Below are 21,466 nucleotides of genomic sequence, written 5' to 3'. Positions count from 1 at the left end.
CCTGACCTGGGCTAAATGGGCAAAAGTGTAAAGAATTACTTATTTTCTTGATACAGTACCCAACCTCAGGTGTTTCATAAGACTATCATAAAACACACTAATATAGAATCTATGACATGGCTATTCTTTCCAGTCCTGCTTACCAATTCCCAGAGACACTGGAAAATCAAAGACCTGTGCAAACATAACTGATTATGATCGGGGTCTAAGAGTGTTTTCTCTAAATTTCAGATCCGGTCACAGAGGTGGAGATGCTGTATGTATTGTGGAATTACTTTCTTAGGACACACTTTAGATAAGAACAGTGTACACACTTGTCTTTGTCTTGTTTTCCACTATTTCAAAGATGTCTTCTGGCAATAAGATTGTGAATTTAGCTTAAAACCACCAATGATACCCCAAGAGAGTCATCATGGTCATTTGTATGTCATTCCCTCATTTACACTAGTTGCTGTGACATTTGAATTATGTGTTTTCTTCCCAAAGATAACCCAATTGCTCAACCCAATATTCAGCCAATTTTGTAAATGAACAAAAATGAGAGACCATGCTTTAACTATATTATTTAGTTGAACTCATCATAGCTTGTTTGGTGGAGTCATTTGTCAGCATACCCTGGTACAGAAGAACCAACCATGATTCAGGCATAAAGGTGACATTCCTAGATATAACTTCCATTTATCAAGTCATCAAGACATGGGTATCCAATATAGAAGAGTCCTACCTCTTCATAAAAAAACCCAAACAAGTCTAGCCTATGGAGAGCTCAAGGAACCCCACAGCTGCTCCAGTTGTAGAACCCAACGGTAGTTTCTATGTATCAGGCTGCAGATATTTATGGCTGAAAAAGACAGAGGACGCTCAGGTGTGCTGGGTTTTCTCTTTGTTTTGTTTTGTTTTGTTTTGTTTTCAGCTCATTTAGTTGAATACCAGACTGTCATGAGCAAGATTTGATGCTCAATTTTGGAGAAACAAGGGTGTTGGCATGTAGGTTTGTAGTCCTACTGTACTAGAAGGGATGTGAGGTAGTAGAGTTTACTGTCATCTTCAGCCTTGGTCATTTTCTGATCAGCCTGGGCTGTGCCATGAGACAATGCCTGAAAACGTTAATTATTATTACGACACCACCAGCATCAAAATCAATATCATCAACATCACCAAATGAAGACAAAACCCCCACCTGTTCCTAGCCATATCTATCTGACAATATTATCCTCAACATCAGCAAACTCAGTGAATGCGTATCATAATTTGGTTTTCTTTCAACATATCTGAATCCCAAAGAATTGGTGAAGTGCTTTAACATAACTACAAACTATTCCCATGACTCCAAACCCTACACACTGGTGTAGGGATGCTATCCACTAAGAACTCCAGTCAACACTGGTCTCAGTCATTCTTTTAACTTTTCCAGATGAATTAGACTCTGTCCCTCAAAAGCACTTGTGCTCACTTCTGGCCAGTTCCCATACTGAATGATGACTGAGAACTCAGAGAGTCTATGTGGATTATCCAGTCAGCACTGGATATGGTCATTTTTAAAATGACTGTGGTTCAGGGTGTATCTGTGTGTACAGGTGATAGCCCAGGAAGGTTTTAGTTCAGGAGGCAGTCTGTGTGTACCCTGCCATTGGACTGCATGTGGCCACAGAGTTTTCCTGTGCTAACTGGACTGTGAAGAGGAAGCAGTGACTAGATGTCATAGTTAGGGGGTCTATTGTTGCCATAAAATATCATGACAAAAAAGCAAGTTGGGGAGCAAAGGGTTTATTTGAATTACTCTTCCAGATCATAGTCTATTATTGGAGGAAGTCAGGACAGGAAATCAGGCAGGGCTGGAACATGGAGGCAGGAGTTGATACAGAGGCTGCTTACTGGCTTGCTCAGCCTGCTTCCTTATAGAACCTAGGTTGACCAGGCCAGGGATGTCACCACACACCATGACTGGGCCCTCAGCACCCACCATGTCTAACCTCCCCATGCCCCACTGATCATTAATTGAGGAAATGTCTTACAGCTGGATCTCATGGAGGCATTTTCTCAACTGAGTCTTCTTCTCTGATGATCCTAACTTGTGTCATATTGATGCCCAAACCCAGAGAAGAGCAAACTTAGGTTTAGTGAAGCTTCTGCTCCTTGTTTGTTTTGTTTAGGTGTCACAGACAGTTTGGAGTGCAGTTGTCACCAAGAGTGTGTGTGCACAGGCACAGTTCATTAAATCCTCTATGTTTGGTGATGTGGAGGTGTAAGCACGGTGTGCCAGCTGAAGGGAAGGGACTTTGTTTACACCCCTCTCATGATACCTAAAATAACTTGGAACCTGAGTCTAGTCACTGAGAGAGAGCTGATGGCATGTGGGTGGTGGGGAGGCGTGCCATAGGTTTCCACTCACCAAAGTCCCTTACATTGATTCTTTAGGAGGAATTAGTCTCTTTTGTTGTCAGTGAGTTAAAAATACAGTGTCCATCCCTATTTTATTGTTTCATTGGTTTGGGAATTTGGTCTCGTAGACATAAAGGTAATAATACAGTGTCCACAGATTAAAACTCTTAGGTACAGAAAGCCTCCATCACTAAAGGTGGTAGTACTTGTTGTGCATGAGATAAAAGACAATGGTTAGCTAAACAATGAAAAGAAACAACCATTGTCCACTGTTCTGAGGCCATGCAACACTGATCTGTTGATCCAGTCTGGGATTTCTATCTGATTCTTCTAGTATCCAGAAAATACCATAGAGCACTTGTGTAGACCTAGTATTATTCTTTAAGGGTCTCAATTTACTTACATTTTTAGACTCACTAACCATACTGTGAGTGCTTCAGGAAATTGTAGTGTCAGAGTGTTAAGAATGCAGAACTGTGGAACAGCCCCCATTTCACTGTGTTCACATGACTCCTAAAGAGAGTTGTATGCTGATCTCCCTGCTACACTACCGTTCTGTCAACATTACCTTGTGCACATGAATCGAGAGCTTATCCATGTAAGGACTGACCAGTCCTACGTACAGTAAATGATCATTGGTGCCGGTCATCTTCAAGAATTCTGAATCAGATAAGTTCGGTGTTTAAGCACAGCTATTATTAAAAGATAGGGTTCCTATTTTTTTAATGCAGTTCAGCTGACCTAGCTTTTTGTTGTTGCTGCAAATGCATTTCAGTTTCTGCCATCATGAGAAGACTGGGTTGTGAAAATATACATTCCCAGAAAGAACCTGACACAAAACCCCTCCATTCCGAGGAAAAGGCATGCAGCACTAAAGGTACAGTGGAAGTTCAATCCTTAGTTTGAGTTATTCCCGTGAGTTGTAGGTTTATACTGCATCATCTCTGGGAAAAGAATGTGGCTGTTTTGCAGTATTTTTAAAATGACAAATTTGTTCTCCCAGTACATCTGTAGAACTGCAATCCATGTCTCTTGTGGTTCTCACTAGATGACAAATGTTGTTGTGTGAGGCCGAGTGGCATCCCCTACTATAGGCAGTTATGTGTGAGTCAATCTCTCCACTGACCTTCCCGATATCGATGGCGTGGAGCACAACACTGAGGACACTATTTCTAGTGAGAGAAGTAAGCATTCATGCAAGCAGTGGCATTTCTGGTCAGATTCCATGACAGAGTCTAGGAGTAATTGTGTTGATTTTTCTGCTGGGGAGGCAGAGAAAGCCAACTCAGGAGACTCAACAGTGGGCAAAAGATGAAAAGAACTTAACATGCAATCATCCTATTTCAGTAGCTTTTAGTTTTTGAGATAATAACCTGACATGAAGCATTTTAATGCAGGAAGTGTTTACTCTGGCTTCCAATTCAAGAGGATAGTTCTATTATGGTGAGGAAGATATGGACATGCCCCAGAAGTGTGTTAGGAAACTTCAGTCTTCAACAGGGGCCAAATCACCGCACTCCCTCCCTTTAATATCAGTTTTCTGGTCTGAACCTGGACAGATGCTTTACATAGTGAATACAATTGGTGCCACTGGGAAAACTTTAAGTGTCTCCACCAAATAAGCTATTACTATACAACAAAGCGCAAATAATTTGGCATCATTACATCCTGTGTTTCATAGTACTCTCCCTTTTCTAGAACAATGTTACTCTATCAGTATTGAACTTGTCTGTTTGGTCTGATGAGCTAGTTCCATTGGTAAAGGTGCTTGCCTTTTATAACTGGGACCTGATGGCCTGAGCTTGCCTCCTGGAACCTACATAGAGGTGAAAGGAGAGAGCCATCTCCTCCAAGTTGTTCTGTGACACATGGTACATGTGTGGCATGTTCTCTAACACAAATTCCATGTACATGCACAAGTATAATGACAATAATAATTGAATATAATGGAAAATTATATATCAATAATGAATGCAGTGTGCTAATCATGATCTGTGGTGGATAAAAAATTCCAGATGTCAAGAAATGTTAATTTTCTTCCCTCTAAAATGGCCTGAAGAAATGATAGAGATCTGTCACTTAATCTTAACATGCATTTCTGTTTACCCAATCCAAGATGAATTATTTTATATTACTTTGAGGGAAATTGCTGTTTTTCCTCATTGATTTTTCAGGTCTTCCTTTGCTTTTCCTTTTCCATCTGTGGGATAGTATAGGACAAGCCTAACTTTGTTTCTTCAGTATATTCATCATGTCTAAGTGCTAGTGCAAACATATAAGTAGCTGGTTTTCTTTAACCCACAAGCTCCCAAATTATTGAGGCATGGACTATTAGATTTACTTAATAAGCTTTATGGCACAGTAATTGGGAAGTTATTAATCTAATACTCTAAGGTAATCTGGCTACCTCCCAAGCAATATGCCCAAGATACTTCCATTTTGGTATTGATCTGGCTCTCTCTGCTCCATGTGTTTTCTCATGGTGTCTTCTGGGCTCTCTCCTAGAGACCAATTCTCTCTTCGTCTCTCTTCCACACTCTCTGCTGTGAACAGAAGTCCAGCTCTAGTCTCTCTTCTGCTCAGTTACTGGCCGATTAGGTTTTATTGGGCCAATCAATCTGAGGATAACTGGAGACCAATGTTTATGCAACATCGAGACAGGAGAGTCTTAGAATAAGTATTATAATGCCATATCCAGATTGCAAGAAGTTATAAGGGCTGAGATATCAGCATTTGAATAATACAAGGATAATCATTATACAATGCACCATAACATTATGTGTAAAGCTAGGTCTATAGGCTCAATACATATACTGTTGTCCATCTCAAGCTAAGAACCCTCGGTATATATCAAGCAGTACCATGAGCTCAGGGTCTTTTTGTGTCCTCTAGTGATCTGTGAGCAGAACCAAATGAAAGCTTCACAAGACGATGATGGCAAATCGTCACTAGTTGTGGTAAGATGGCCTCCTCCTTTTCCTAAGATAGGAAAATTAGTTCCACGATTTCTTTATATATTTACAAATACAGCATTCAAATGATGATGCTGACAACTTAAACAGCAGACATTCCCAGGAAGTAGGGGAATTATGCCAAGTCACCCATGGCATGACACACTGTGAGAGAAGACTGTGAATTGTGTCAGATTCCACAGAGAGTGTCAGAAAGCTCTTCTTCCGGCAAACAGTTACCTGTTTAAAGTAAAAGATGTAGAAGGGCTGACAGGCATATGGTATATGAAAATTTTCTTTTTTTTCTCCATTTATTCTCTTGACTTTCCTCCAGAGATTTCTAAGGTTAGCACACTTGGAATGAGTTTCCCTAAATATTGATCTGGTAAAAGTTTCTGATGCCTGTTAAGGGACAATGAGGTAGTAGGTCCTTTAAAGCACGAAGTTTGAGTAGATAACTAGAAGGAAGAACCACTCCTTGGAAGAAATTATTCTCACAAGATCAGACTGTCAACATGTTTCTCTTCCAAGTTCCAAGTAGCTTTTGTACAGGACAAAGACATAGGTTTGCCTGATCCTGCTTGATAGCTAAAAGTGAGAAAATTCTTGTTTCATTACACAATACTTAGACTCAGGTATTTTGTGACAGCATGAAACAGAACAATACATACTTTTTGTGTAGTAGTTCTCTAGCAAAACAAGAGAACCAAAGACCTGTGCAAACATAACTCAGTATGATCTGGGCTTAAGAGTGTTTCCTCTAAATTGCAGGTCCAACCGAGGAAAAGAAGGTGTTGTAAGTATTCTGGAAGGCTTTCTCAGGACACACTGTAGATAAGAACTGTGCACTTACTCATTGTCTTTGTCTGGTTTCCAGGTGTTTTCAGAGCAACCTGCTGGCAAGGAGGATTTAGAGTAGAGTTTAAGATCACAACTGCTGTTCTAAGTGACAAATCATGGTCATGAGTCTGTAGTTACCTCTTTCCCCTTAGTTGCCTTGGGATTTTTGTTATAATGACATGACCATGTGTGTTTCACTTAACTCTTTAAGCCAATTTACAGTGTTAGTTTTGTGAAGCAAAGAAATCAGAGTTCGCCCATTTGCTAAATTAATTAGTTCAGAGCTCATCCAGCCATGTATGGTAGATCAATTTCTTTTCAAGCCATGCTACAGAAGAACCAGCCAGGACAGGAAGATAAGTGACCAAGGTGGATTGCTAGGGAGTATGAGAGCTAAATATGTTCCCAGATATGTGGGCTAAAGATCACACTTCAGTCTATAACCTCTGGCTCTCATTCTATAAAGATATGTATAGAAAGTATGTAGAATTCTCAGCTTTCCAGCACATACCTGGAAGAAGCTTTACTTCCAGAGAATGTAAATAGTAATGTGGCTTTTCCAGTGGTCAAAAACTGAGGGTATCTTCTACGCTGCAGGTTATAGCAGATACCTCAGTGTCTTAGTCAGGGTTTCTATTCCTGCACAAACATCATAACCAAGAAGCAAGTTGGGGAGGAAAGGGTTTATTCAGCTTACACTTCCACACTGCTGTTCATCACCAAAGGAAGTCACGACTGGAACTCAAGCAGGTCAGAAAGCAGGAGCTGATGCAGAGGCCATGGAGGGATGTTCTTTACTGGCTTGCCTCTCCTGGCTTGCTCAGCCTGCTGTCTTATAGAACCAAGACTACCAGCCCAGAGATGGTCCCACCCACAGGTGGCCTTTCCCCCTTGATCACTAATTGCGAAAATGCCTGCCAGTTGTATCTCATGGAGGCATATCCTCAACTGAAGCTCCTTTCTCTGTGATAACTCCAGCTGTGTCAAATTGTCACAAAACTAGCCAATACACTCAGGTATACTGATACAGGGTGTCTTGTCTTGTTCTGTTTTGTTGTGTTCTGTTCTGTTCTGTTTTGCTTTGCTCTGTTTTGTTTTAGCTCAGCTATTGGAATACCAGGCTGTCATGTGTGAGGCCTAGGGAACACTCAACACTGCAGAAACTAGGGTGTTAGCACATAGATTTGTAATCCTAGCATTCCAGAAGGAGATTCAGGATGGCCAAGGATTTAATGGCATCTTCAGTCTCGGGCATTTTCTGAATAGACCAGGTTGTGATACAGACCAATTACCAACTGCACAACAAAAAGAAAAAGTCAACCTCACTGTAAGTCAGAGCCCTCTAACAGTAGGAAACTGTTGGTCAGATGACATGGTGGATGTGTGCCAGGACAGGGTTTCACTTCAGCATGATTGGTTCTAGAGAGAACTGATGAAACACTTCAGCACAATGGAACCCGTTACCTTGAGACCAAAACCCACACAGCTCTGAGCTCCTGCCCACTAAGATCTCCAGTCAGCCCTGATGTTATTGATCTCGTCTCAGCCATTCTTTTGACCATAAATGTCTCAAGTGGATCTAAACCTTGTCCCCCAAAAGTACTCTCACTCAGTGATGGCCAGTCTCCATGTAGGATAGTAAGTAAGACCATGGGGAGCCCAGGCAGTCAATGAATCCACGCAGCCTGCTTTGGAGAGTCATCATTCCTAAGAAGCCCTTTTCCTTAAGGTGTGTTTATATAATGACTCATTAGGGAAAGAGGGCTTTGGTTAAAGAATGAGACTGTGTGTCTTGCTCATCAGTACAGTACAGAAAGAAGATTTTGTAGAGCCGAAACTAGACTCTGAGCAAGGAGGAAGCAAGGTTCGATGCATACTTTGAGCTACTAAAGCCACTGCCTTCTTTTGGGTATATTTAGTCGAGGCTACATAGACAGCACTGAGGGCTATTTTTACCAAGGAAGTAACAATAACCGATTAAATTAGTCCATTAAATCACCAGAATTCTTGGCTTGTCAGTTCAGATTGAGGGCCTAGGCAGGGTTTGTTGATTGAAGGGGGAAGTATCTTTTGGGGGCTCAGACATTGGGTGACAAGTAGGTTAAATTAACTTGGAGTCAGAATCATAATAAGGTCCTCCCCTAGTGTGGTTGCCTGATCTTTAGAAGTTTATACTGAGAGCCCACAGAGAGGGATAACACAGTGGTGAACAAATGCTACACATTTGAGGAACAACCTGGTTCCTCCTATCACTTCTTCAAAAGGAAATAGCTTTTGTTGAAGGCCATTCAAAATCAGAGTTGGAAAAGTGGACCGTGTATCCTTGTTTCTTTTTTCTGTCAGATAACTTGGTCCACACTAGTAAGATAAGTGTTACAGTGTCCTCAGAACAAAGTAGGAAGTAGAGATGGTCCCTTAACAACACCCTTTCCTTTTGGCCATATTATATGTTGTGCACAAACTATAAAACATCTTGTTATGTGAAGACTAAAAAGAAACTACCTTTGCCTGCTGACCTGGCATGTGGTGTCATACATACACTGCCTCTGAATCTAACTATGGACTCTGGCTGATTTTTCTGGTCTTTGGCCTTAGAGCTCCTTTTTCAGTGGTAGTGATTCACTTTAGTTCATGTATTCTTTCAGGCTCCTTAGGCTTAATAGGGGTGCTTAGGAAGGTGTAGGGTCATGTAGTTTCAAGAACAGAGAAGTGAGGAATTGCTCAAGTTCCACTGTGTTCACATGGCTCTTAATGTCATTTGGATGCTGCCCATCTTGCATAATCAGTAAAATGCTCTTTTGTCCATCTCATGTCATCCACATGGATTGAGATATCATCTCCACTGACCATGTTATATGGGTTTAAGGGTTCACTGATGTTCAGAAATGACATTGGGAATCAAACAAATGTGCTTGCAAGTCAGTAATGAGATCAAACGTTTAACTACAGAGCAATGGACAGCCTTCCTTTTATGTGATTCAACTAACCTGTTTTTGTTGTGAATGCATTCCAGTTTCTGCTCTCTTGAATAGACTGGGCCTCAGAAGGGCCCAGGATCATGAATACAGTGGCACACCTCTGAAAAAGAGTGTGCTTAGAGGTGAAAAGACCTGTGGCACCACAAAAGGTACTGTGAAAATTCAATAATGTTTGAATTCTTAAAATTAATCCATTAACTTTTCATGTGTTTTGCCTGCATGTATGTGTGTGTAGGGGAAAGACTCTGAGCCCTGGGTCTCTCACTCTTATATACTATCAATTCCCATCCACTCACAGCAGGCCACATCACCTCACCAGGTACGCAGCTTCAGCTAATCAGGGCAGCAGGGGCATATCTCCACCAAAATGTCTTCGCCAGTAACCTGGTACACCTGTGCAGCTCTCACGATGTTTGTGGCTTATATTCAGATATATGAGGAAGTCAGGTGCAAGTCATAAGACTTAGCTGCAGTCCCTGGCGCCTTTGGAACTGCCGCCACACCCGCTCCCCACATCTCCCCCTTTTTTCTTTTTTGGCAGAGAGAATGTCTTAGATTGCCCCCTGCAGCAATGTCCCTTACCCGTCCTTGGGAGACAAACAGCATTGGTTTGATCCCTGTCTTAGGTTGGTGACATGCCCAGGGAGTCTTATCTGTCACTGACTACTTCTCTATCATGCCAAGCCACACTTGGGGAGATTGTGTTTTGCTTGTGACAGGTGCATCAAAAGGCCAGGATGTTGATTAATCTATGGCCAGATCTTAACTGCTGCAAGCAAGCCTCATGGGTGAAGGTAGAGGTCTGATCCCCAGTGTGCAAGCATAGGGGCCTTTCACAAAACCATCCCTTGGGCTCATCACCCAGAGAGGTCTTGGCCAGCTCCCGTGTCGTTTTTCCTGGGGGAAGGAAACTAGGACACTGAACCTTCATGCAATCAGACATGCCTTCCACAGGATGCCAACAGCAAGCTATCCTCTGTGCAGTGCTTAGCCTCGCAACCCATGGCATAATGCAGCATAATTTCTTTTAGAGTGGCAAACCGAATCTGAGGAGATTGTCCTGTCTCCACTGCAGCAAAAGCTTACGCTACCATGGCGAAAGTGCAGACCTGCACATGCTGCACCTAACACATGTGCCAAACACACAACACACACACTATTACAAGCATACATCCCAGGGCTCTCATCCCCGCTCATCAGCCCTGAAGCAAGGGATAGACAGTTTGTAAACAAAGTAACTTGAAAAGGCAAAGGTACAAAGCAAGGCATCCTAGTCACAACAGCCAAATGATATAACGAATTATCACTACTACAATTAACATTATTCTTCTAAACAATAAACACAAAAGGAGATCACATACAAACAGGCATAGCCAGAAAAGAAACATTCCTTCCTCCAGCAAATTGAAATACAGAAGTTTCAAACTCATTAGAACCATTCCAATAAAATTTGCATTACCCCAGGCTCCTCCCGCCACCTGGCTTAAGGGGGGAAATATCAGTGCAACTACCATTCACCCCACATAACAACCATACATATAAGGGGCACTGCCCAAGGTGGAAGGGAATCAGGAACACTCCTACAAAAAGGAAAGGGGGGCCCATCTAGGTTGAGAGGGTATAGTGCCATTGCCCTTGGATATACTGGCAGGCCACACCCCTCGAATCCAGGTAACATTAATTTTAGTAGATACAGCTGAACACAATCACTCATCTGTGAAATATTTTGAATCATCTGAAAATGCAACAATCCCTTTAGCTGAAGCAACATAGAAAAAAGGCAATTGTAGTGAAGCATTAGATGTAAATAATTGAGGAAACACTTGAATGCGTCAATGACATGGGTTTCAGGAACACAGCCCCAACATAGATCTTCAGTTCTCACTAGCCGAAGCATTCCCACAGGATCATCCACGTCCTCACAGCTCCACCTGCCCTGAATTGCTCTGGTCAGCCACTCCGGGACCTGCAGCTGTTGTCGATGATCCTGAGGAAACACAAACAGACCCTCTCTCCCAAACCAATTGAGAGAGCTCCTCTCTTAACCTGATTCAGCGCCTCATTGTCTCTCTGGAGTTCTGTAACACTGTCAACACCGGTGGGCAATGATTTCCACACCCTTATGGCAATCTGATTCACCTGCTCAAGCACCTGCACTGGATATCCTGTCTGTTATTGTGCAAAGCGACCTTGACTAAGCAGCATATCTCGATCCCATGCTGGATTTCCTGCAGCAACTTTAGCCACTGCCTGTTCATTTGTAAATTCAATAAGGAAGGCTTTCTAATCTAAATACTACCCAGGTGAAAGGCATGCCTTTACCAAGCCTGCCCAATCGGACGGCGTCATGCAGTGTCTATTCAAGGTCTCTTCTTGAGCCACAGTATAGGAGGCAGTTAAGCCGTATGTCCGCACAGACTCAGCCAAATTCCTGATTACTTTGAAATCTAGAGGCTCATATCTCTGCCCTGCTTGGTCGATGAAAATAGGACATCCCAGCAAGGAGAATCTAACCTCTCTCCAAACCTCCAGACAGAAGGTCTGCTTATAGGCAGCTGCCAAGGAGGAATAGGGAGGGGGTGCAGAAGTCAATTTGCCTTCCTCCTCCGCCTCCGCTCTTTTGTTTTGTCCTTTCTGTCCACCGGATAACACTGTGTCTCCTTTTTCTTTTTTCTTTTTAAGCCCTTCTCCTCTTCTGATATACTTTCTTGTTGCTCTGTAAGGATTTTCTGACCTGTCTTGACTGCCTGACAATTCAAACAGTAACAGAGTCCATATATCAGAACAAACAAGACCAATATTATCAGACCTACCCACAAAGGGTCAATGGGAGAAAAAAGCATAACTACACAGCGAGGATCTGTTGATCACTAAGGTTATCATAGTTCCTTAACTTGTCCCAAAACCATGAATCTTAATTTGTCCCAAAGCTGGGAACCTTAACTTGTCCCAAAGCCGGGAACCTTATCATTACTGCCGAGAGGAAACAGGACGTCTCCCGTTTTCCTTCTGTCCCTAGGAGAGCTCTGAAATAGCTTATTTTCACTTTTCTCTTCTTATATTTCTTATTTTACTTATATTTCTGCACATGCCTTCTTTTTCATTTCTCTCTGTTTCTGATATGCTTCCCTGGTACTCCAGCAAAAGTTGCTACCCTTATCAAGGCAAGCGACAATTACCGGACCTACTGCGTAAGAAAGCATACCTCTCAGAGACTCACATTAATTTCTTTTTACTTACCGGTACCACTGTTCCCCAGCTGAAGAGTTCTGAATCCATGCAGTTGAATCCTTCTCAACAGTCTGTGTTGCGGGAACACTTCATTAACCGCTCCTTCCCCGTGATGCAGTTCTGAATCCTCCCTGTAACAGGGGGTCTTTGCTCGAGCCTGAAGATGTTACTTCCCGGGTTTCCTCACCATTTGTGTAGGCGAAAGACTCCGAGCCCTGGGTCTCTCACTCTTATATACTATCAGTTCCCATCCACTCACAGCAGGCCACATCACCTCACCAGGTACGCAGCTTCAGCTAATCAGGGCAGCAGGGGCATATCTCCACCAAAATGGCTTCGCCAGTAACCTGGTACACCTGTGCAGCTCTCACGATGTTTGTGGCTTATATTCAGATGTATGAGGAAGTCAGGTGCAAGTCATAAGACTTAGCTGCAGTCCCTGGCGCCTTTGGAACTGCCGCCACACCCGCTCCCCACATATGTGGGTGCACTACATGTTCTGTCCTACCAGTGGAGGGGAGAGAGGACATGAAACCCTCCCAAATTGGAGGAACAAATGGTCATGAACAGCCATGGTATTGTAGAAATAGTTAATCTCAATCCAGGACTTCTACATGGCCTTTGACCATTCAGTTCCTGGAGGAAAGAAACACAACCTTTATATTCATAATAAGCCTCGATCACCACTACATCTATGCAGATATCCACCCATCCTGCCATTAGAATCTATTTCCGCATCTATAAGCCCAAGTTATACCTTGCCATGTTCCATTTGGGCAGCTCATATCTTCAATAGTCTACCACCATGGCTGTGTTGCCATGATCTACATACCCCATGGGAGCTTCTCCCTCTCTCTACCCCTTCTTCCTGTCCTTGTGGTTCTACTCTGACCCCAAGGCTGGGGAACCCCAAGGCCTGCCTATATCAATTCTGCCCATATGTCTATAAGCTTTATCTATTGGCTATATGCTATAGTTTATAGGGTGCAGGCATCTTTACCCACCAATCAGGAACAACTTGGAGGGCAAGGTCTCATAGTGTCACTTGGGTCTATGTTCAGATTCTTATGTCCTTCAGGTAACTGGTCCTCAGAGGGCAGTATTTAGCAGTATAATACATAGCAAAAGTCCAAACTTCAACACCATGGAAGTGTTGGGAATTAAACCTTAGTCCTTTGGAAGAGCAGTGCTCTCATCTCTAGAGCCATCTCTCAAGTACCTAGTTTACTATTGACAGGATCTGTGTAAGTAAGATTGTAGCACCTCTGTCAAAAGAATTAAGATGTTTTGCAGTATTTTTAATATGGAAGGTATTACTCTGTGCCAGTAGTAGATGGGTATTGTGGTACTCAGTGAATGATATGACCCAAAGGATGTTGAACTTGTTTTTATGTGAGGCAGTGTGGCTTCACCTACTACAGTCACCAAGGTAAAAGTCACTCACTGTCTCCGTTGACTTTCTTCCAGACGTTGATATGTTTGAAGACAGCACTGATGATGATTTGGGTAAGAAGAACAGCCTCTAAAGCTTGACCTTGATTGTAGTAGTTACTGGTATTCATGGTCACATCCAACTCTTCCCTTCCCTTTCTTCCAGATATTGATTATTTGGATGATGACGAGGTTGAGAATGAGTTGGGTAAGGAGAACAGCCTTCAAAGAGATGGTCTTGGTAGTCCATTGCTGGCCAGATCCAGTTATCCACTGAATTTCTTCCAGAAATCCCCAACATATATGAGGATAACAGGGAGAATGACTTGGGCAGTGTCACCAGTGTGCACACCTTTGAACTTGATACTGGTAGGTAATGGTGTTCCTGGTCACATATTATGAACAGTGTCCTAGTGTGGGGTTAACTTCTTTGAACAGGCACCATGACCAAGGCAATTCTTATAAAAACAACATTTATTTAGGGCTTTCTTACAGGTTCAGAGGTTCAGTCCAGTATCATCAAGGCAAGAGCCTGGCTCTGTCCAGGCAGGCATTGTGCAGCAGGACGTGAGAGTTCTACATCTTCTCCCAGGGTAAACAGGAAAAGACTAGCTCCCTGGCAGCTAGGAAGAGGGTTTTAAAGCCCACATCTACAGTGACACTCTAACTCCAACAAGGCCACACCTACAAAGAGTGTCACTTCCTGGGCCAAACATATTCAAACCACTACAAACTGCCTAGCTATCATTAGGTCATTCCTTCTGCTTAGAGGGTAGAGGAAGAAAGAACATCAATTCAAGGGTCTTCCAAATGGACAGAAGTGATGACCAGAATCTAATACTGGATCGCTGTGTTTTAATTCTTTTCATTGCTCTGCCAAAATAAGTTGGCAAGAAACAATTAAATGGAGGAAGGATTTTTTGTGGCTTGTTGTTATAGTGAATCACTGAATCATGTTAAAGAAGACATGCAAGCTAACAGGGAAGAGGAATTTGTAGGTACAGGTTCTAGCTGGTCACATTGTAATCACAATCCATAATCAGAAGGCAGAGAGTAAACAGACGTGCAGCCTGCTTCAAAGCCTAATGGTCCTCCATAGTGGTTCACTTCATCCAAGGAGGCTCCATCTTTAAGAATTCTAAGCTCGTCCCAAAAAGGCACTCCTGGCTCCATAGTACACGTTTAAACACACAAAGCTCTGAGGCATTTGATATTCAGACTAGAACCCATAATATTTAAGTCTATGGCCTTGTATGAATTAACCACATCAGGTCATGAATGTGAAATCTAAACAAAAATGACACAGTTCCTAAATTATTCTTCATCTGTTATCTTTTTCCCCAGAAAGGAATATAATGCCCAAAGCAAGAAGACAATGTCGTTTTGCTGTTTGTTGTAATTTAGTTCCTTAAATGAAAGCTCATTTTCTCCCATGTCCTTGTGCTGACGTTTTTCAGTATTCCATACTTTAGTCATTTCTATGGGTCACGTTTTGCTGAAACCATAAGGTATAGAGATTCCAGAGGGAAGGAATCTACATTACAAACACTGTGGGGATTTGGTCTTTATATGTAATGTCATAGCCAATGAAGGTGAAAAATGTTATGTAAAACTATTAGACATTTACCCAAAAAGCAATTGTTTCTATCTTTCTTTATGCCCCTGTGTGTCTGTGTGGGTAGCTCAGGAGATACAGAGCTTTACTTGAAGAACAAACACTTTCCTCTGAGTTGGCTGATTGCTAAACAGAAGCCCAATTTATGAGACAATAATAATGGATGATGGTAGAGTTTCCACGTGTAACCAAAGTAGGCATTTTAATATATAATTTCAATGGACCCAGTCTATCTGAGTTCTCACTGAAACAAAGAAATCTGTAGCATATAGAATAGTGGTGACTTATGTTAGGAATAGACACCAAGTACCCACTCAGGACAAGTTAGGAACTATTTTTAAGCTTTTGTTTATAACTATCCAACACAAGTACATGTGAAATTAAAATGAGACCCTTCACAGCCTGCAAGGTTAGGTTCCAGAAGAACAACTATTTGAGAGAGTATTATCTGTGGGTTTGCCTGTCTATGCACCCAAGTTATTTGGTCTGTGACAACACAATTTGCGAATACCTGACCTTCCTCAGCATTTACCCCACATGATTCGTGTTCACCAAGGAACAGCACTCTAGCATGTCTTCTTCAGTTAGGCATATCCTCTGGGTGGAGTCAAGGAGACACAGTGATGGATGGACTCAGGCTTGTGATTGTCTTAGGTGAAAAGGCCAAGGTGGAAGTACCACATATAGTTCCAGATTCTGTGGTTAGCATTAGCCTGTGGGCTCATTAACCACCATACAAGGGTTCTGTATTATATGTATGCTTGCGGATCTCTGAAACCTATAGAAGTCCATGATAAGGTAGAGTCTGAGGTAACATAGCTTAGGTAGGGATTGCTACAGGAATTCTGATTTTCAACATTGTGGTGATGTGAAAGGCATAAAGAACCAATGCTGATATGGAGTGAGGAGGCCAACATCCTGTGAGAACCAAATCACTCCTCATCCCTGCCCTAAAGCCATCTAGAAATGTGAACATCCTTTAGTGATATGTAAAGGCAGTATAGGTGTCACCTAGAAGTTGTGAGGCTGTGTGAGCTACACACAATGAGACAGAATCAGATAACCACTCAGAGCAGGGCATAAGTGCTTAAATTGTTGTATACTGGTATTTTGAAAATTCTATGTATGTTCCATGACAGACGAAAACTGGTGTTGATATTGTGGGAACTAGTATGCCTTCACCTGGCACAGGCAGGTATGAGAGAGCTGGCCTCCATTCTTTATTTCCCATAAAGCAGTTCGAGGAGGTTGGGATATAACTACCCTTGAGAGGCAGGAAGAGATTGAGCTAAAGTCAAAGCATCCCTGTGTAATGCAGCAAGAAGGCCCAGCAACAGCCAGGTCACTCCTTGTGCTTCAGAGGCAAGGGAGCAGAGAAGGTGGTGAGATATGTGGAGGTTCGTGAGCTTTTCCTTTTCAAGGTATAACGTGAGCAGTGCAGTCTGTGCGTTCTACTGTGTCTGCTGTGTGCTCTGCCATTTAAACACAGTCTGTGCCGGCACACCCGCTTCCTCCTGTCTCCTTTGTTGTGTATCATAAAGATCTAGTCAAGTGTGTCCATAATAGTTTGACTTTGGGAAACTGACCTGTGACAGAGGGAACCCACCTAGTGGGGACACAACTCTCTCCTGGACACTTGGCACAAACCTGGAGACGTGAGTCTTATGGATTGGACCATCAGTCCAAGGCAAGGAGACCTCACTGTGCTCTGTCCATACATGGAGAAGCACATGCAGCTTTCTTTCTGTCCTTTTGGTCCTTGTAGCCCCATTTTATAAGACACACGTAGAGCCAGAGCAGAGCACTCTTGCCTTTGCTCACTGTAGCATCTGGTAGGTGAGCACAGAGCTTGCACCACATTGACACCCAGTGCTCTGCGAACTTGAGGGGCTTGTGGAGGTTCCATGCAAGGGGGTTAGGGGATGGTCTGTTCATTGGGGAAGTCATGAGGGATATGGCCTTTGGGTCCCATTCAGCCTGTTTCTCAAATAATCTTTCTTAGGATTATAATTTTTCTTAAGTTCATAAGATGAAGAGGACTGTGGAGTCCTCCCCACAACCATAGTAGGTATTTAACAGAGCTAAAACACATGGACACTTCGCCACCACCTCTCCTTGAAACTGAGGCCACAGACTCACACATGCCGAGTCCTCAACTATCCTACCACCATCTTCTACTATCCCATTGTCGTGGCTGCCTGAGACCACTAGCTGTCCCTTGGTGTCTGTGGAGCTTCTGTGTCTTCCTCTTGAGAAAATCTCTGAGGTGTTTCTTGAGTCCTGTAGGCAGTAGTTTGTAAGCTGAGTGTGATTTCCTCCATTGTCTTCCCAGGAGCCTTTGCAGTAATGTCATAGGCTTTGCTTCTCATAAAGAGTGATGACCACAATCTCTCATTGTCCATGCACTTAGTCTGTACTGTGTGTCCTGCCTAGCCCCCAGAGCCTGACAACCTGCAATCACCTTTCTCTGATTATCTCTTACTCTGAGTCTCCTCTTCCTTCTGCTTTCTTAGGCTATGGTGGCACTGGGTTCTCTGCCTGGCAGTCCAAAGAGACTCTGGGATCTTTTTCACTGGCTCCCTTGTCCTGACATTTTGTCCCTACTCTCTTTACTTCCTTGACCTAAAGTAAACCTCTACTCTGTGTTTCCTCAGACAGAGAAGTGAGTGTTTTATTAATAGTTCTTCACTTACCTGCTATCTGTCTGTCAGAGTACATTGTGCCTCATGAATCATGGCCCTACCTGACTCCCTGACAAAGGTGTTCACATAGACTTGAGCCTAACAGTGTGAAGATAGAACTGAGCACTTCATAGAAATATTCCTAGGGAGACAGCCATTTGAGACTTGGTATGTCACCTCAGTTGCTCCTTTCGCTGGGGAGCAGTTATGAAGTTTGCTGGTGACCAGCTGTTCAAGCAGGAGAACTGCACCAAGAGGGAAGAGTTCAATTCCCTGAGAATTGTAATTCCCAGCTTGAGAATGGACCCAGAGAAAGAATCAAAACCAGCAGAAATGTTCCCCATACATGGGGAGAGCAGGAAAGAAGGCATCTTGATCCATCCAGGGCACTGTGAGAAAACCTTGGTCACAAACTCATCTCTGTCTCTTCTGCTTCCCGTTTCAGATTCAGATTCTGAGGAGATAAAGACTGTTCCCGTTGGGCCTCCAAACAGGAGGACAAGGATGTGGAGAAGAGACCGTTCCTAACTGGGAGAGATGGCCCAGCCTGTAAAGGCCAGGGTCACAAAAATATTATCGGAAGTGACTGTTCATCATGTATTGCCTAGGATCCTGGAAGTGGCACCAGTATTTTTATTTTTCTTTTTTTTTTTTTTTCCTTTTCTTTTTTTTTTTTTTTTCACGGCATCCAAAATTTATTCTTTGGTTCTTGTACAGTATTTCTGGTATAATGAAATAAAGTTCCAATATTTCTTCAAGTAAGTGACCAGCACAGACTTTAAAAAAGAACATAAGTTGTGATACCTATATGCACCTAAAATGTAAAAAATTCCATTTATTTATTTATTTTTTTTCTTGCTCACCCAGAATTATTTTAATTAGGTATTTTCTTCATTTACATTTCCAATTCTATCCCCAAATTCCCCCATACCCTCCCCACTCCCACTCCCTGGTGTACCCCTGTACTGAGGCATATAAAGTTTGCAAAACCAATGGGCCTCTCTTTCCAAAGATGGCTGACTAGGCCATCTTCTGATACATATGCAGCTAGAAACACCAGCTCTGGAAGGGGGGGGGTACTGGTTAATTCGTATTGTTGTTCCATCTATAGGGTTGCAGACCCCTTTAGCTCCTTGGGTATTTTCTCTAGCTCCATGGCCCTGTGATCCATCCAATAGCTGACTGTGAGCATTCACTTCTATGTTTGCTAGGCCTCAGCATAGCCTCACAAGAGACAGCTATATCTGGGTCCTTTCAGCAAAATCTTGCTAGTGTATGCAATGGTGTTAGTGTTTGGAGGCTGATTATAGGATGGATCCTCGGGTATGGCAGTCTCTAGATGGTCCATCCTTTCATCTCAGCTCCAAACTTTGTCTCTGTAACTCCTTCCATGGGTGTTTTGTTCCCAATATTAAGAAGGGGCAAAGTGTTCACATTTTGGTCTTTGTTCTTCTTGAGTTTCATGTGTTTTGCAGATTGTATCTTATATCTTGGGTATTCTAAGTTTCTGGGCTAATATCCACTTATCAGTGAGAACATATCATTTGCGTTCTTTTGTGATCCATTTGCCTAGGAATTTCATAAATTCATTCTTTTTAATAGCTGAGTAGTACTCCATTGTGTAAATGTAGCACATTTTCTCTATCCATTCCTCTGATGAGGGACATCTGGGTTCTTTCTAGCTTCTGGCTATTATAAATAAGGCTGCTATGAACATAGTGGAGCATGTGTCCGGCTTACCATTTGGAACATCTTCTGGATATATGCCCAAGAAAGGTATTGCTGGATCCTCCAGTAGTACTATGTCCGATTTTCTGAGTAACCATCAGACTGATTTCCAGAGTGGTTGTACAAGCTTGCAATCCCACCAGCAATGGAGGACTGTTCCTCTTTCTCCACATCCTCGCCAGCATCTGCTGTCACCTGAATTTTTGATCTTAGCCATTCTGACTGGTGTGAGGTGGAATCTCAGGGTTTTTTTGAGTTGCATTTCCCTGATGATTAAGGATGTTGAACATATTTTCAGGTGCTTCTCTGCCATTCGGTATTCCTCAGGTGAGAATTCTTTGTTCAGTTCTGAGCCCCATTTTTTAATGGGGTTATTTGATTTTCTGGAGTCCAGCTTCTTGAGCTCTTTGTATATTTTGGATATTAGTCCCCTATCTGATTTAGGATAGGTAAAGATCCTTTCCCAATCTGTTGGTGGCCTTTTTGTCTTATTGACGGTGTCTTTTGCCCTACAGAAGCTTTGCAATTTTATGAGGTGCCATTTGTCTATTCTCGATCTACAGCACAAGCCATTGCTGTTCTATTCAGGAATTTTTCCCCTGTGCCCATATCTTCGAGGCTTTTCCCCACTTTCTCCTCTATAAGTTTCAGTGTCTCTGGTTTTATGTGGAGTTCCTTAATCCACTTAGATTTGACCTTAGTACAAGCAGATAGGAATGGATCAATTCGCATTCTTCTACATGATAACCACCAGTTCTGCCAGCACCATTTGTTGAAAATGCTGTCTTTCTTCTATTGGATGGTTTTAGCTCCCTTGTCAAAGATCAAGTGACCAAAGGTGTATGGGTTCATATCTGGGTCTTCAGTTCTATTCCATTGGTCTACTTGTCTGTCTCTATACCAGTACCATGCAGTTTTTGTTTGTTTGTTTGTTTTTGTTTTTTTTTTTGTTTTTTTTTTTTGTTTTTTTTTTTATCACAATTGCTCTGTAGTACAGATTTAGGTTGGGCCTGGTGATTCCCCCAGAGGTTCTTTTATCCTTGAGAAGAGTTTTTGCTATCCTAGTTTTTTTGTTATTCCAGATGAATTTGCGGATTGCCCTTTCTAATTGTTGAGAATTGAGTTGGAATTTTGATGGGGATTGCATTGAATGTGTAGATTGCTTTTGACAATATAGCCATTTTTACTATATTGATCCTGCTAATCCATGAGCATGGGAGATCTTTCCATCTTCTGAGATCTTCTTTAATTTCTTTCTTCAGAGACTTGAAATTCTTTTTTTTTAAAATATTTTTTATTATGTATTTTCCTCAATTACATTTCTAATGCTATCCCAAAAGTCCCCCATACCCTCCCCCCCCCTACCCACCCATTCCCACTTTTTGGCCCTGGTGTTCCCTGTACTGGAGCATATAAAGTTGCATGTCCAATGGGCCTCTCTTTCCAGTGATGGCCGACTAGGCCATCTTTTGATACATATGCAGCTAGAGTCAAGAGCTCTGGGGTACTGGTTAGTTCATAATGTTGTTGAACCTACAGGGTTGCAGATCTCTTTAGCTCCTTGGATACTTTCTCTAGCTCCTCCATTGGGGGCCCTGTGATCCAACCAATAGCTGACTGTGAGCATCC

General features: G+C 42.5%; 1 pseudogene; it reads left to right on the top strand.

The window, feature by feature from the left end:
* The first annotated feature begins 241 nt into the window (after window positions 1-241).
* The window catches only part of LOC147002029 (uncharacterized), a 31,863-nt pseudogene continuing 10,638 nt past the window's right edge, over window positions 242-21,466 (top strand).

Source organism: Mus caroli, unplaced genomic scaffold (assembly GCF_978045245.1).
Source record: "Mus caroli unplaced genomic scaffold, Mus_caroli_1 scaffold_11, whole genome shotgun sequence".
Lineage (NCBI taxonomy): Eukaryota > Metazoa > Chordata > Mammalia > Rodentia > Muridae > Mus > Mus caroli.
This window is presented reverse-complemented; position numbering and strand designations above follow the sequence as displayed.